This window comes from Rhineura floridana, chromosome 3 (genome assembly GCF_030035675.1).
Source record: "Rhineura floridana isolate rRhiFlo1 chromosome 3, rRhiFlo1.hap2, whole genome shotgun sequence".
Taxonomy (NCBI): Eukaryota; Metazoa; Chordata; class Lepidosauria; order Squamata; family Rhineuridae; genus Rhineura; species Rhineura floridana.
Genome location: NC_084482.1, coordinates 67262595 through 67280149, shown reverse-complemented (window position 1 = coordinate 67280149; position 17555 = coordinate 67262595). Strand labels below are relative to the sequence as shown.

Sequence of the window (17555 nt, the reverse complement as noted above, 5' to 3'; positions counted from 1 at the left end):
CTCAACTCCATGCCTTCTAACAACTGCTGGATATGAACCTGCAATTAAACACGCCAGAAGGATAGCAGAGGCTGCTCAAGGAAAGTGTCCCTTCCCAGTTAAGCTCGAGGTGCTATGAACCTTGCTGGCAGACTGCCCGGTTTCTGGGGAGACTCATTTTATGATGCGGTTTTTTTTATTAGGTGGTTTTCTGGATCCTATACTGTGGCCCCTGGCTTGCCCTTATGGCCGGCAATTTTAAATCAGCCTTAGGTACGGACGCACTGGTCCAGGGGACGATAGATAAAGACATACACTTGGGCAGGGTTATTGGCCCCTTCCCATCATCCCTACAAGTGGGGTAAGTCAGTAGTGGTTTCATACCGGATAGTCTATGCACAGTGCACTACACTGCATTCAATGTGGTGCGCGCCTGTGCCACAGGTGCCTTATGGGCAAGTGTGGCAGCTAATCTGCCTGCATTGCCGGCTGTCGAGTTTTGCCTTTTTGGTCGACTATGCAGCAGAGCATTACCTATGGGCTACTGTATTCTTGTATGGAGCACTTCAGCTCCTTCTTGGAAGGGACAGTCAGGAGACGAGAGGGCTCAGAAGCAGCGGGGCACTATTTTCATGATTTATGGTTCATGGGCAGGGCAGACTTTGGGTGCAGGTTAGCAACTGACGGCACCGTTTATAGCGTGGCTATGAGCTAGGGGGTTCCTTTGGCAGCTGGGAAAATGGAGGATCCTGCCCCAGGGTTCACTGGGTTTATGTTGCCATAACAGGGATTTCACAGCCCTACCACAGCTTCAGGGTTTGGTTTTGTTTTGTTTTGGCTGCCTTATGCACCAACCTGTGGTGTGCCCCCCCTTTCCTGCAGTGTGCCCATGGTGTTTCAGTTAGAGGAGGGACCGACTCTGGGGGGGGAGAACTGCTAGTCCCATACCACACACTGGGAGATGGGGGAGGGGAGTCAGAGATGGCCATATGCCTACCTGTTGCCCCAGCATGCTCACCAGCTATCAGAGGGCAGGAGAGGATTTCTGGGAGTTACGGGCCAGCAGGGGCTATACAAAGTGTCCGTGTTCACCTGACCCGCCAGGGATTGTTGGTCAGGGAGGTGCCCTGTGACCAGCTGTTGCAGGCAGTGGCCCTCACACTTAATTTTGGAGCCTTCCGGATGGGGGGGTGGGAGTGTTTGGGTCTGGGTCAGACTTCCGTATGAGCCATCCAGCTGTCCAAGGTTTGTTTCCAGGCAGACCAGGGGCGCAAGAGGCACACCATTATTTTATCCTGCCCCAGGACTGGACACTTGTCCTATGAGGGCATCATGGTGTTTTTGTTTTTGTTTTTGTTTTTTGGCCTATAGCTACAAGCCCGATTGCCTGATATTCAGGGGGAGGGATCTTCCCTCATAAAGTTTCGGTCTAGCGTCACAGAGCCTGGGAGCAGACGCATGGGGGTTTTGGGGGGACATGCTCCTACGGAATTGGGGCTGCATACCCGGCAGGTGAATTGCCTACCTGGAGTACATTCACCCCTGGGGAGAGTCTGAAGGTCCAGGACCCAATTGTTCATGATTGTTTCCGATTTGGCAGGTTGCTGGACGGGGATGGAGCAATTGCACAGCCTACTCTGCAGCCATGGCATGATCTTCTAGGCTGGCCATGGGGCCGCAAACGCACATTGGTTCACAGCCAGGCCTCTGATGGTGGGCCACAGTTTGGTGGCTGGGTCAACAGAGTATGCGCTGGGGATGGTCTCCTACCCATGTTGTTCCAGCAGGGTTCAGTGCAGAAGGTCCCGCAAGTGGCGGTCATGTGAGGACATGTGGTTGAGGCCACGATAGCCTCGGGTCATCTGCCGTGGTCAGACATGGAGGGCGAGGCCCTCAGTGGCAGGCATGTGAGGACATGCAGTTTGTGAGGCAACAATGGCATCTTCTTGACGGACCTGCAGAGGGGTCTGCACAAGATTCTTATCGGGTGTGGGGTAAAGGGAGACTAAGCAGAGGCTTGTCTCCCTTTTGTGGCAAGGAAGTGTGGGGGAAAGGTTAAAAGGGAAAGGGCAGCTAGGTGACACCTTTAGGCACCTTTGGGGGTGATTGGCGGTCCGGGGGCCTGCAGCTCAGGGCTATACGGCCTGGGGGCAGAACACGGTCTGCCTTTGGGGCCAACGTGCCTCATCCGCTCGGAGTTTCAGGGCTCCAGGGGGCGGTGATGCGGTGATGCGGGTTGGACCCCCTACACATCTTCAGGGTGTGGCCCGAGCTGGGGTCTAGCACAGGGCAGTCCCGGGCTCAGGCAAGGGTTTGGTTGCCCTATGGCTGCAAGCAGGCTTTGCCTGGATCATCAGAATGCTCCTGTATTTGATTTCCCCTCTGCAGGTTCATTATTCTAATTGATTCCGTTTAATAAAGTGGCCCATGATTTAACCCAATGAATGGTGTTTGTGTTTTATTTCGGCAATAGGCCGCAATCCCGTTCCGCACCCGGTACCTGCCTGGCAAAGGGGCGTGTTTGCGGCCGCAGCCAAAGCCCAGGCCGCCATCATGTGTGTGTGCACGCGGCGCGCCATCGTGACGCACAGAAAGGAGGCGGGGCGGCTGAAGGCCATTTAAAACCACTCCACCAGCCTCCCGCCCTCTTTTGAATTTTGGCGGCGCCCGCCCGACCCTCCCTCTGCTGCAGTGTGATTCATTTGGTCGCTACGGGGCCGACTAGGAATTTTTGGCCTGCCTGCCTTGCTTTGCTGGCAGGTTTCTTTTGCCTACTCCACACTGTGGTTGGGGGGAAGGGTCAAGGGTTAGCACGGGTGCCTTTGGGGTTAATAGGCTGATTGGTCTGTTTTGGCTTAACATGTTAATGGTCACTGGTCAAGGAAGTGCGGGGGAAAAGTTAAAAGGGAAAGGGCAGCTAGGTGACACCTTTAGGCACCTTTGGGGGTGATTGGCGGTCCGGGGGCCTGCAGCTCAGGGCTATACGGCCCGGGGGCAGAACACGGGCCGCCTTTGGGGCCAACGTGCCTCATCCGCTCGGAGTTTCAGGGCTCCGGTGGGCAGTGATGCGAGTTGGACCCCCTACACATCTTCAGGGTGTGGCCTGAGCTGGGGTCTGGCACAGGGCAGCCCCGGGCTCAGGCAAGGGTTTGGTTGCCCTATGGCTGCAAGCAGGCTTTGCCTGGATCATCAGAATGCTCCTGTACTTGATTTCCCCTCTGCAGGTTCATTATTCTAATTGATTCCGTTTAATAAAGTGGCCCATGATTTAACCCAATGAATGGTGTTTGTGTTTTATTTCGGCAATAGGCCGCAATCAAAGAGAGCATATATTACAAGAAACTAACATGAAAATGCATACAAATTTTCATGCAGACTGTTTTTTAAAGAAAAATTTGCAAATTGATGGGGAAAAGGAGTGAACTGGATTTCAGGGTGGAAAAATGAGAAACTGAAATTGACAGATTCATCCATACATAGTTGTATTTAAAATGCAAACAGAAGGCAGCTTAGGCAATGAGTATTTCCTCTCCTTTTCCCTGCAGCTTCCTGTATGCCCCTGTGATGTTCCTGTAGGTTAAGCATCTGTAAATATGGTAAGTGCGGGTCTATTAGTTGATGTATGGTAATTGACTGAAGGAGAAAGGGGGAGTACATGGGTGAGAAGCTGAAGTATGCTGGATGATGATTGGCTGAGTGGCTGGCTGGCTGAAGGTATAAATGGAGGTTTGTGAGTGATGAGTGGGGGTCGGTTGGAAGGTGGGAGAGAGAGTTGGTTAGAGAGAGGTTGTTGAGTTGGTTGGCAGAGTTCTGAGGGAAGTTTGGATTGGATTTGGCTGATATTTAAAGAGGATATATATGAACAGAAACATAAAGAGTAACCATATATGAAACCATACGCTTGTGAAACATTCCTAAAGTAATCTTGTTATTTCCTGTTATTAGTAAATAAATACTTATTTGGTTTACCAAAGGTCTGATCCTTGGCTGGGGAATATACAGACCAGAAGGGAGGGCAAGGTAATTACCAAGACTGAACAGAAGCAGTATCTAATGGTGGCAGCGGTGAAGGGAGAAATTGTAACAAGTCAAGTATCCAGAGCAACCCAGAGTTGTATGCTTTTTATATAAAGATACAAGGGGGTTGGGAACAGCATAAGCACGCAGTCACAAAAGTAACCAGCTAGAGAGAGACTCAGGCAAAGTCTCTGGGAGTATTGGTTACAGGATGTGACTGGTGGTGCTGCCTAGCAGTGGGATCTAGTGAGATCTGTGCTAGAGCGGAGTGAGAAACCATATAAAGGACGGTCTGGACTGGTGGTGTCCCTGGTGGTGCCTAGTGAAAGGCAGTAGCCACAAGCAGGTGGGAACCTGACAGGGAGAACCAGGGAAGGGCGTCACAGCCCCCCCCTGCAAAGATGCCTGACCAGAGGGTTGAGGGGGCCTAACAAACATTGTGGGCTGAGTTGTCCAGGGCTGCAGTTGGAGGGAGAAATCATCTGAAATTGGGCATAGGAATTGTGGCCCAGCAAAGAGAGGGATCAGATTGGACAATTTCCCTCATACGCTGTAGCCTCAGACAGCACAGCCCACACTGCCCATAATTGTTTGGAGAGGATTTGGGGGAGGGGCTACAGGGGGAAAGAGGGAAAGTTCTGTTACATAAGGTTGCTTTCTGCTCATGCAGTGTTGAATACCACAAAGTGGGTTGCATTCACCAAAGCTCTAAGGAGATCATTCTGCCAATGCAAGCATTCCTGTTTGCCTAAGGGAATGACCTTTCCTGTCTTCTCCCTGCATGCTGTTCCAGGGGGTTCTCCTGACCTTCCTGACCAGATTTGGGGGAGGAGAGGGGGGAAAGTCCCATTATGCTAGTGGGGATCATTGCATTGGAGGAGCTCAAGGTTATGTACTTGGTTTCCCCCACCACTCCCCATTTTATCCTCATAGCAACCCTGTGAGGTAGGTTAGACTGAGAGGCAGTAAGTGGCTCAAGTGAACTTCATGGCTGATTTGAACCCTGGTATGATCCTCTCTGAGTCCTCTTATTCAGATCAGGAGTAGGGGGCACTTGAGGAAGAGGACTCTGATGGGGAGAAAGGAGCAGATGAGACAATGGAGCAGAGCCCTTTCGACATCCCCCCACTCTCTGTCTCTGGATGCACCTGGATCTCCTGATGAGGTGGGAGTACGAAAGGCTGCCTCCATAGGAGGGGGGCCATGAGAGACCATGGAGGCCATTTCCCCACTGGGGGATGAGGAGGGCTCAGGGGTGCAGTCTGCCATGACAGGAGGATTCAGAGAGGGAGGCAGGTCCAGCAGCCTCTCCTAGGGAGAGATGGAGCATCAAGAGAAAAGAGACTTGTCTCCATAGACAAAGCAACACCCTTCAGGCCAGGAATTCCTGAACGGCCAGGGATTCTCAAGAGTAGCTGGGCATTCTGCTCCTCTGCTTAAAAGGTTGACAGGAAGGTGAAGAAACTCATTGGAACAACTTCACAGCTCCCATGCAGCCTGCAACCCTTGTTACTGATCTCAGACCCCAAACCTTGGCCTTGATCCTGTTGCTACCCCGTTGCCTAGTAAGAGCACCTAGACTATATTCTACTCTTTCCACGATGCTGAGATTGTACTGTTAGTCTGCAATAATATATGTTCACTTCTTTACTTACAAGAAAGTGCTCTTGTTGTCATTCTTGGGCAGGAGCCAAGGCACCTTTTCTCCCAGATCCCAGTTAGAGATGGATGAAGAATCTATTTTAAATGGATTTATACACAAAATCTGGCAGTTCTGACCCAATTGAGCTTTGTCCACATTGGACCAACTCTTCCATAGAGTGTCCACTTATGTTTGACCCACTCAAGCATTGTTTGGTGTTTTTCTTACAAGCCCAACTAATTACATACAAAAATATACTAAAGATTCTAGCTGCATGCAATACCATATTTCTGCAGTATAATTTTATAAGTATTAATAAATATTTGTATACAGTTATATGCATTGTTGTACTACGACCTGGGAGCCCAGGGTTCAAATCCCCACACAGCCATGAAGCTCACTGGGTGACCTTGGGCCAGTCACTGCCTCTCAGCCTCTTGAAAACCCGGAATCAACTTGAAGGCAGTGCATTTACATTTTTATGTATCTGTTTATGTACTAGTTCCTTTAGAAAACCTGGAGTGTGTAAGCATATAAAAACAGCTCCATGGCTATGTGGGGATTTGAACCCTGGTCTCCCAGATCGTAGTCCAACACCTTAACTACTACACCACACTGGCTCTCATGTGTATGCATATAATATTATATAATAATGTATATAATGATGTGTACAATTTGTGAGAATTGTTCATATTTTTAGCAGCAATAGTAAAAAAACAACACTCTTCTCATTAAGATCAAGGACTAAGATGGGAAAAAATAAAAATCTGTGTGTGGATAACCTCAGGATGACCTGATTTGGACAACATGATAAGCCAAACCTTGATTTAGCCATACCACACAACAGTGTGTACTCTCGGAGAGGAGCTCCCAGTGCTTTACTCCTTGCCAGTCATTTTTGCTACTGGGTCATCTGAAGTGGGACTCATAGGGAAGCTCTCTCCTCAGTAAGGTTACACAGCTCATGGTTAGTGAGGATGAGAATGCTTTACTGCAAACCCCAGTTCTGATAACATGCTAAGGCTTGGCTTGGCTTGGCTTGGCTTGGCTGGGCTGCAAAAAGGACCAGGAAGGAGCGATGCAGCTGCAAGCTCCTTTCTGGGAGTCCACACTCTCACATCGCCTTGCTAAGCCAAGGTTTGGTTTAGCATGTTGTCCAAATCAGGCCACTGGGATTTTCAAAAATTGTATCCCTAATCCCAATCCAACACTCTAACCACATCCCCCCAACACTGGCTCTCAATACATTTGTTGCAGCTTCTGGGTCCCTACTGGGAGAAAGGGCAGGATCTAAATCTAATAAATAAATAAATAATAAACTTCCTGTATTTTTGTTTAGGGAAGTAGATGATTAATATGTTCTCACAGTCTTAAAAATGTATCCATACAGATAAATTATGTTGTTTCAAAGAGGCCAGTAAAACATTTTCCCCGACTTTAGAGTTGTCCTCTTTCTCTTAGGAAAAAAATAATCTGCTTTTTTTAAAAGATTACTTCTGAGCCCATGAAGTCACCTATTGTGCCTAATATCACAACTTAATATTTACAATAATTAGTTAATGTACACAATCCTAATGGCAATATTTGGATTTTCACAGAATTTGAATGACTCTTTAGTAGGGCATGCTATTTGAGGTAGTTTTTGAACATGCAACAAAAAGTGATCACACTTCATTAAGTGATATTCAATCATGCTGATAGGCAGTTAATACTGATTTTTTATTATGGTCAAAGACCAGTCCTTACAGAATGTAGAACAAGTGAGAAATGGAAAACAAGTAAAATAATGTAACTCCTGTACATGATAAAACCAAGCAAACCACAATAGATTTCCTTGTAAAGCATAAAAATATTAAACATGCTTTAAATTGTTTTAAATTGTGTTTTAAATTGTTTTTAAAAGATGTGTTTTTAAATTTGTATATTTGTTTTTAATGTTTTTAGTTATTGTAAACTGCCCAGAGAGCTTCGGCTATGGGGCGGTATATAAATACAATAAATAAAATAAATAATAAATAAATAAACATTAAAATTAAGAAAATGTTATTTAATCATTCGTCTCCAGCAATCAAAGGAAGCTGGCCACTTTCATTGTGACCTGGGGATTCCGGTCAGACAACAAGTACTCTAGATAAAATAAGTCAGATCAGCCGGGAGTTTTTGTTAGTGTTGGAGTAATAAAAATAGTTCTAAAATCATGATGAAAAGAGCAATAGAATAACAAATGGGCAATTGTCTTCATCTCTCCTGAACCACAACAGCACAGACACTCTCGGTAGTGTGCTCTCTTAAATCTACCTTCCAGGAAAGCGGAAGGTAAAACATTAAACTTGGCTAGCGCAAAAGCTTTCCTATATTTAGGGATAGTCAATTTTATTAGATAATTTGTAGGTGCAAATGCCACCGTATTATCCTTAAAATCTGGGTAAAGTGTGGCCAATCCTAAAGTTCATTGTCCCGAATATGCTGTTCTTGGACTTCAATGTCCTGAATACGCTGCTGTATAACTGCTTTGGCCTTAGTGTATCCTAAAGCCAATATACCATCGGGAGAAAAATCTAGCCTCTGCAATTTCACTGTTAGCGTCCTCCTCCATTTTGATTGGAAGATTCAATGAGTGTCAGTAGGGCTAGACCAACTGGATAAAACATCTTCAGCCAATAATTCATATTGAGAATCTGTGCACAGGCCTCTATAGAAATTTGCCCTGCCTCTAAGCGAAGGATTATATTAGGTATGCAGCTCAGGACTCCCAGGATAGCTCTCAGGAATTTGGGTTGAATTACTTCAAATAGAGCAAATTTGCTATAAACACATAACTGTGAGACATATAACATCTGGGCTATGATCTTAGCAACAAACACCTAAATAGCTGAGGGTACATGTTGACCTCCTCTGGTAAAAAAAGAAGAGGAGGCACTCCCCTTGAGCATTCAAGATGGCATTATTTATTTGAGCATTCCAGGAGCCTGATGAAGGAAAGGTTACTCCCAAGTACCTATAGGATGTAACCTGTTCAATTGTGTATGCTCATTTATCTGCCATCTGTGCTTAATTCTCTTCTTAGTGAATACCAATGCCTTGGTCTTAGTATAGTGGGTACATATAGGCAGCTGGTACTTATACACAAATAACATGTTTCACAGTATACTATGTTATTTCACTTCTATTGGTACCAGTAGTTTGCCTTCATTGGTCTGAATCTTGCATAACTACTGTGTGAATTTCCCCCTGCCCTGAATTTTTCCATAAACATACATTTTATTTGAAAGTGAGAATCAGAGGTACATATTAGTTAGTTTCAAGGGCAGGATTATAAGGTTATTGACACTATGTTATGAAATAGAAAATGATCACTATAGGTTATAGCCAGTGTTGGTCATACTTGAGTAGACCCATTGAAATAAGTGCACTTAAGTTAATTGATTTCAGTGGATCTACTCTAGGGTTGCCAGGTTCTTGGCCTGAGACTGATCCTGTATCTTTAGGAGAAGAGAAAGTCAGCCAAGTGCAGGTGTTCTTGCAACACTGTAATGGGAAAAACCACAAGGTGGAATTCTCCCTTGCCCCTGCACAACTTTTAAAGATACAGAAGACCTCTTGGTTGGACCTGGCAACCCTAATCTACTCTGAGTATGCCTGGATATCACCCTGTAAATTCCCTTTAGAATCTCCCCCCCCCATATTTTAATCTTAAAATCACTCAAGAGCTCTTTCCACATATCTCCCACTTTTTTTTTTACATTAATCACAGGTTTGAGTGATAATCTGGGAGTAATCAAGTTCAGGAGGTGTGGTCCTAGTGGGAGGGGCAAGCAGCCACAGGCAGGGGGCGGGCTACAGGAAAGATTTAAATACATTTTCTTGTGCAATTCCTCTCATCTGGGCATCCTGGTAACAGTAGTTCTGTAAGAGGGAAAACAGCTAAGGGATTCTCTACTGGAGAATTTTCAGCCTTCAGTAGAAGCCAAAATGGTTAAGATGGTGTATAATGGATATAAGTCTCTAATGCAGATATGCTTCCTGGACTCTTAGAAGCTCAGGAAAAGGCTAGTACTCTAGAGAGAAAAATAATCTCCTGTGCAGTGCCCAAGAAAGTTTTGGATGTTTTGATGAGTAATATTATGGACATAAGTGGAAGAGAGAAACATTTTAATGGTGCTAGCAACCATGCACACTCTTTCATACTGAGAAGCTGTAGGACAGTCTTGTAACACACACGCACCCTGCCCCCATCCTCCCTAAATGCTAATGGCAAAATCCCACAACCTGGCCGTTGACTGCAGATGACTCACTAGACCTGTTTAGTGTCCACTGTTTATGCCAGCTCTTCGTTGCATTTGCTCCACGGATCAAGGGTGACAGTAATGGAAAGGCCTTTATAATTCCTCATGATGTTGGCAAAGAAACACATTACGTTCCTTGCGGGTGACAGAAGCCACATCTCTGAAGTGGTGCAACTTCCAGAACCTTAGATTAAGCATCATTCGTGCTCAAGAGCAGAGTGGGTGCATAAATTCACAGCCCCAGCTGAAAAGAAAAAAGGTATGCCTGCTATCATATTTGTTTCCTGATCTTGATTGTGCTCATGTTATTCAACAAAAAGGGCCCTAGACTAAACTATACTACTCATAAAGATAGAGCAACACACGGCTGAAACGTGTGGCCAGCGTGCCAGCATTTTTCAGTCAGGTTTGCAATACTCTCACAGGATATGAGAGTTGGATTGTATTTACACGGTGTGAGTTTGTTATATAATTAAAGGCCTGGAGAGTAAAGTGAAAGGAACACTGAAAGGGAGGGGGGGGAGGGAACAGATGGGCAGGCAGGGGAACTTACATCAGATGAAGCAGTTTTGCAGACTTCAGCATTTGTAGCCTTTTTGTTTGGGTTTGTTTTGAAAGGGAAAGAATATAAGAATTGCATTCAGAAACAGGAGTATAGCCCAGTCCTGTGCCTGCTTACTCAGAAGTAAGTACCACTGAGTTCAATAGAGCTTACTCCCAGTTAGTGTGCATAGGTTTGCAGCTATCTCACCACCATGCTTTTTTTCTGAGGTGATTCATGACATTATCAATGGTTGCCTGAACCTTTTAAGCTTTCCTTGTAAGCAAGTTTGGTCAGTAAGGAGGGAAGTGCACTACAGTAAACTTAAGTGGTATTGACTCTTTTTACTTCCTTCTGTGCTTTGACTAGCTTTGAAAATAAATCAGCTATCTCTAACAACTGTGGTTCCCTGACCACCAAATACATCTTCTTTTTCTTTTTTCATTAACACTGAGTGTGAACCAAATGAAATCCAGTAGTAATATCTTAAATCAGGGGTAGCCAACCTATGTGGACCAGGGGGCGCATTTCAAATTTTGAGAGAGTGCTGAAGGTACCAGGCACAAAATGGCTGCTATGGGGGCCATGGCATAACACAACACAGCTGGGAATCTGCTGCTGCATAGTAAGAGACACACCTAAGCCTCTTCGCAAACTGTTCACATTTTACATTTGCCATGTGGGGAGGGGATTCTTTAACACACATCTGCACTTATTGGGTAGTAATATTTGAAGAAAATAACTTCTAGGGAGTACTCAGGCAATTAAGTAAATCATGGAAAAAAAAGTGTTTTTATTGCTAGGTAAAAAGGAAGGGCAAACTACAGAGATTCCAAGGACTACTAGAAAATAAGACAGAAGTGGGAAATGTGTGCTAAAGAAGATGCGGAAAAGAAGCTCTTTAGGACCCCAGGGATTCCTATTGCTTGGTGTCCAAATAACTCACTTATCGAACACAGCTGTGACTTCACTAATTGGCAGAGCTTGGAAGATTACTTTAAAAAAGTAATAAATTACAGTTACAGTTACATGGCCCAAAAAAGTAGTAATTACCGTTACAATTACAATTGCTCTGAAAGTAACTGATTACTTTACTTTTCCTCCAAAGTAATCACTACAATTACATTTCAGTTACTTGAAAAAAACACCTACAAGGTGCTGGCCTTTGCTGCTGCACGTCTAAGTAGCCTAAAACAACATTAAAAATAAACAAACATATACAGAGGTAGTAGAATAATTATTTTTATTCATAAGATAGCAATGGTGGCCTCTCCGCTGGTAAGGGTGGTGGGGAGGGAGGCTGAGACCACTACTCAGATCTTTGCACGTTAAACCAAGTGCAATCCCTCCCACTCAGCCAGCCAGCATAATCTCTCTCACTTAACCACCTCCCAGACCCTGCCCTGCCACCAATTCAGGGACACTCACTCAAGCAAACATTTTCCCCTGAGATGCAAAAAAGTTAAAATACTGCAAATGCAGCATAGTAGCCAGAGAGGGTGGTGGAGGCCACTTTGTGTGCTAAGTGCAAACACAGTACACACACACACACAGAGACAAGCTTTGTCATCTTTCACCTCCACAGTTCTTTATCTCCATTGTGCTGCTGCCTCCTTCTCCTCCTTTATCCATGTTTTTGACCTCCGGCTCCTTTTTCCCTCCACTCCATTCTTCACCACCACTATCCATTTTTTTAAATAATTGTTTTCTCCACTCCACCCCATCTCACTCTCCCCCTCCTCTCTCGTCACCTCCTACACATCCACAGAGCATGAGGGAAGAGCGATGCTGCACAGAAACCCAGTTTGAGGCACATGATTTTCATCCACAAATCCCCCCCAAAGTAATGCCCAAAAGTAATGCTGGAAACATTACAATTACTCCACAAAAGTAGTAAAATTACTCCTAGTTCTATTACAATCAAAATGTAAAGGAATTACCCACTCGTTACTCAAAAAAGTAATGAATTACAAGTAATTCGTTACTTGTAACTAGTTACTTCCAAGCTCTGCTAATTGGCTAAAAACACTGACAGGTGTGAAGCAGACAGGCTGGTTCATTTCACAGAAATCACTTAGAAGGTGCGTGCACATTTTGCTTCATAACTTTCTAGAAGGCCTAGAGACTTACCTTTTTTAAAAGAAAGCTCAGAATTTGGGGCACCTGCTTGAGTTAAGCACCAAATGTGGTATCCAACACTCACATTCCAATAGCACAAGAGACTTGTGGTAAGAAATGGAACTTTCCCCTCCTGTCTTCCGCAGCTCCTCCTCCCTGTCCTCAAAATTACCAGGGGATTGGATGATCCTCTGGAAAAGATTTTGGGAGCACATGGGAGAAGGAGGGGAAACACAAGTGCCACTGTGCCAGTAGAACTCTACTGGTGCTGCTTTGGATACAACTCCACATTTGTTGACCCATTTGTTTATATCTGCTATTTTGTAAACTGTGCCTTAATTTTGGGTTGTGATTAGCAGTCTTCTCCCTGCCCCCGCATTTCATTGTGATGTTTGCAAGTTCTACATGAAGTGATCCATGGAGACCTAAATTTCTAGATTCCTTGAATTAGTTTAAGTTGTGAAATCCACAGCGTGTCAGACATCTAGTTCCACAAAAGTCATTCTGCACATACAACTATATAAGGATGAAAAAAATCTTCATATGTAAAGCTGCAAGACTTTGCTTTAAATTGTGGTGTGATATGGTTTGATTCAATTACATGATAGTATCACCCAATCAAAATTTTAATTACAAGCCTTGCATACATTTCCAAAGACTAATTGGCAAACTGGAACAAGTAAAATGCATCTTAGCTCATAGATAACATATGTAGCTTTGCAGTCCTGCATCTTCCAATGTGGCTAGAATTTAAGGGTTTGTATGTGGGAAAAATCCCTGATTATTGGGTGACTTTTGTCAAGCTGCCATCTCTCAAACTAACATAGCTGACATGGCTGTTATAAGTGCTGCTCTTTGTTCCTTTGTGGAAAGGCAGGGTACAGATGAAAAAAATATAGAGAAAGGTGCAGAGGCAGCACAGATGCCCGACGTATAAAAGAGACTGTATGGTGTAGTTTATAGAGTTAACTTTCAGCTTTGATCCAGGAAGACTGAGGGTGCTTGGATCCAGTCATTTTCTCTCAATATAACCTACCTTGCTGGCAGGGGTGTAGTCGTCTGGGGTCATGGGGGACGCTTACTTTTTTGGGAGCAGGGTCCCAGCCAGGTCCCTATGTATGAGCCAATCATCATAAAAGGGGAGCTTATCAGCCACTTGGAAGAGTCCTTGTCATTTCGTGCTCATTGGAACCAATCAGAGTGATAGAAGTTGAATCACCCACTGAGAAGACTCTTCGTAGTAACTAACACACAACCTTTTCTTTCATGCTGATTAGCTCCTAGGGATGGAGATGATCCAGAGAGCAAGGGACACGAGGGAATGTGGAAAAGAGGGTGTGGCTATGAGGGGGCATGATGTGACTATCATGAAGGGACCCTGCACTTCTGAAGTTGCCACTACACTACTGCTTGCTGCATTGGTATAAGGATAAAATCGAGGAAGAGTGGGATAAAAATATTAAAAGTAAAATGTATAACTATTTCTAGTATTACTGTTATTGTCCTCTGTGTTTTCACACATAAAGTCAGAAATGCAGCAAAATAATGTCATTGGAAGCATCTGGATATATAAAAGGTAAAATGTCAATAGAGGTAATAGAGGATCTGAAAGATGGAAGTTATATATTGATCAAATTGTGCTACAAATCTCTTTTTTTACATATGATGTCCATACCATTTTGCATTCTTGCTGACAGATGTCCTACAAATGACCCTTTGGCATTATCTCTGATTCATTTTCTTGCTTGCTGTTGTACACATTGGTCACTGAGGAAGGCTACAGACTCCCAGAGTGCCTTCATAGTGGGAAGACACCAAGATGCATTCCCTCCCACCCATGGGCATGTGGGGAAATAGAACAAGATAGAAGAACTTGGAACTAACTCTACCTCCAACAATGTGCTTCTCATCCAGTAGTCCTAGGATATTCCTTGTGGCATTTACAGAGATTCTGTTCTAATAATGGGGCTTGGTGAGATATGGGGTGACCAATGTGTATGTTCTAAGGAAGGATGCAATTCCCCAGGAGCTGTTATTGTGAAAACGTTTCCGTCTCAGGGCTTGCTTCTTATTGAGAAAAGCCAATACCCTTCAGTCTGTCAGATGGCACTTAACTGCTGCCGTTACTCTGGATGAACGAACATTTGTGTTATATTTTCCAATAGCAAAAACTGGGGTCACCAGGGTGTCTGCTGTTTCTAGCCAAATCCAGATGGGGTTTTCCTATAAACAAGTGCACACAGAATATTTATACAGGCAGTGGCACCTGACGCCTTAGCACTCAGGACATTCTATTGAGTAGCCACTCATACTATAAGTCACGGCCGTGCATTAAGTAAATATTTTAATATAGCCATGTCACTGTTTATTATGGAATGGCGTGGACCCAAATGCTTGCCTAATGCTTGGTTAAAAAGTCAGTTTACACCATCCTTTACAGTGAATCAAAGAATGCATAAATGGGACTCTTTTGTTACTCAGAGCTCTGTTTACTTTACTTTTCTGTAAACCTTTCGAAACACTTGCTTATAAGAGCTGATAGAACCCAGATTTTCCCCTGTACCAAAGGTGTCCTTGATGTCAGAAAGGTACCACACAGAGTAATCAATGGAGTTTCCACTGAATAAGCACCAGCCTTTTCCTCTGCCCCTCCACAGCTTTGTTTAGAAAACAGAGCAAGAGGAAAGAATGGAGATGAGCTGAAGCCTGAGAGTTTGAAAAGAGTAGGATCAGGGAACTGGCCACAACAGTTGACGTTACCTTGGCATAGATGGCATTGGTGAAGTGGTGGTGGTCAACATGCCAGAAAGCCCCAGTTCTGCAAACAAAACATTTTTCTCTTCCTGGAAGAGCCTGCAGGATGCCTGCCTCTTTCCGTTGCTTGTGCTGAATATTTCAGCATCACTGATTCAGAAAGAAGAGAATACGGTCTCCTTCACAACATGCCTGAAATTACATTAATTCTAATTGATTTCTTCCCCTGCTAGATATTTGATATTTAAGGGTGGTGTTCAATGCTAGTCCAACCCAGAATAGACCAATTGAAGTTAATGGACCTGACCAACTTAGGTTCATTAATTTCAATGGGTCTACTCTGAGTAGGACTTAGTTGAAAAACCACCCTAAGCTGCAGTTTTCTGGGTAACAACTTAACTAGCATCATTTTCTTCCCCTCCAGAGCTGCTCATTCTGGATGCTTGTGGGAGCATATAGCAGACAGCGCAAATGGTGTTCATGAGTCCTAGTTCTCTTGTGTGGATTCTATCTAACTGTACCACACATTAAATTTTCCCTAAATGTGAGAATACCTGCAATTAAGGAACCTGTATGACTGGGTGCATATTTGCCTAATTCAGGGCTTGGAGAATTTGTGGCCCTCTAGATGTTGTAAGATTCAAATACACATAAGCCCGGAGGGGGCACATGCATGCGATTTCACTGTTAGCAGGGTAGTTCCATTGCTCCGTCCCTCCCTGATCTATAAACAAAAATAACACTTTTGCCAGGTGGAAATACCTGTTGCTCTTGGTAGATAGTAGTTGGCTATGATATCTGGTACTGCCGGGAGGGAAAACTGTGACTTAACTCATTTTTTTAAAGCCGATTACTGGCAGCTTGGACTATACCACGGAAGAGGCCCGTTCACCCAATATGGCGACCAAGATAGTGAAAAGCAGGAGGAAATGATACAGTTATGCCTTCTCTGGACCTACTGATGTTGTTACAGTGCAAATTACTAACCTACATCCTGAATTAGTGAAGAAATGGGAGGCAAGCTTCAAAACTTTGGAAGATAAAATTGATAATTTTACACAGAGAATGGTAGACACTGAAAAAAATGCAGATGAAGCTATGGATCTCTGATTATGCCATGCCACCTATATCATGCAGCTAGCCTGCAGCCATAAAGAACTCCAGACTTGGCTGGACAACCAGGAAAATCACAGGTGATGCAAGAATATTTGAGTTGTTGGCCTGATTGAAAAGGTTGGACAAGATGATTTAATTTCTTTTCTGAATAATTGTGGAAAGATCTCATCCCAGAAATAGAAATGTCGAGATTGGATATCGAGTGAGCGCATAGAAATGTGGGCCCTCATCCAAAAGAAAATGCATCACCCCGGGACATTATAATTAAAAGCTAAAGGTGTCCCTGCACTTATAGTGCGAGTCGTTTCCGACTCTTAGGGTGACGTCTTGCGATGTTTACTAGGCAGACCGTATATATGGGGTGGGATTGCCAGTTCCTTTCCCGGCCTTTCTTTACCCCCCAGCATACGCCGGGTACTCATTTTACCGACCACAGATGGATGGAAGGCTGAGTGGACCTCGACTCCTTTTACCAGAGATTCGACTTCCTCCTTCCATTGGAATCGAACTCTGGCCGTGAGCAGAGCTTCGGCTGCGTTACCGCTGCTTACCACTCTGCGCCACAGAGGGTCTTGATTATAATTGCCTTCCATAATTTTGCAGTTAAAGATGTCTTAACTAAAGCTGTCAGGTCCAAAGGTACAATTGAATATGAAGGGAAACCCATTCTGTTCCTGCAAGACTTGAGCGCTGAAACACTTTGGTGACATAAAGCATTTAAACCACCAACAGACCTCTTAAGGGAGGCAAATGTCAGATACAAATGGGGTTTCCCATTTGCCTTAATAATTGAGGTGGATAGCATGGTACATAAGGCTCTCACCCAGAAAGATATGGCACATATCCTCACTCTCCTAAATATACCGGTTCCATGGGGTGAAGAAGATCTGGATGAGGAAGACTTAGGAGATATCCCTACACCATGGCAAGATTGGCAACAAACCTGTGTACCACAGAAAAGAAATAGATCTAAATTAGGTTCAGCTGTGTCTCCCCCATGTGCTTCCAGATTCACTAGGTCCGCCAGTATCAAAAGAAAATGATATCCTGCCCACAGTTTGTATGAGTTGCACTTACCTTAGTTCATGTGAGACCCAGGGTG

The 17555-nt window shown here is 44.4% G+C and overlaps 1 protein-coding gene across 7 annotated transcripts in view; it reads left to right on the top strand.

Moving 5' to 3' along the window:
• Positions 1-17555, top strand: part of MYOCD (myocardin) — a 400168-nt gene that overhangs the window by 185729 nt on the left and 196884 nt on the right. For 6 of the 7 annotated variants that reach the window (XM_061616448.1, XM_061616451.1, XM_061616454.1 and 3 more), the window contains one exon: positions 3525-3575. The gene's annotated coding sequence lies outside the window, so the exon portion shown is untranslated. Of the gene's footprint in view, positions 1-3524; positions 3576-9536; positions 10184-17555 lie in introns of those variants that run through there. The other variant, XM_061616452.1, reaches the window with a different exon arrangement.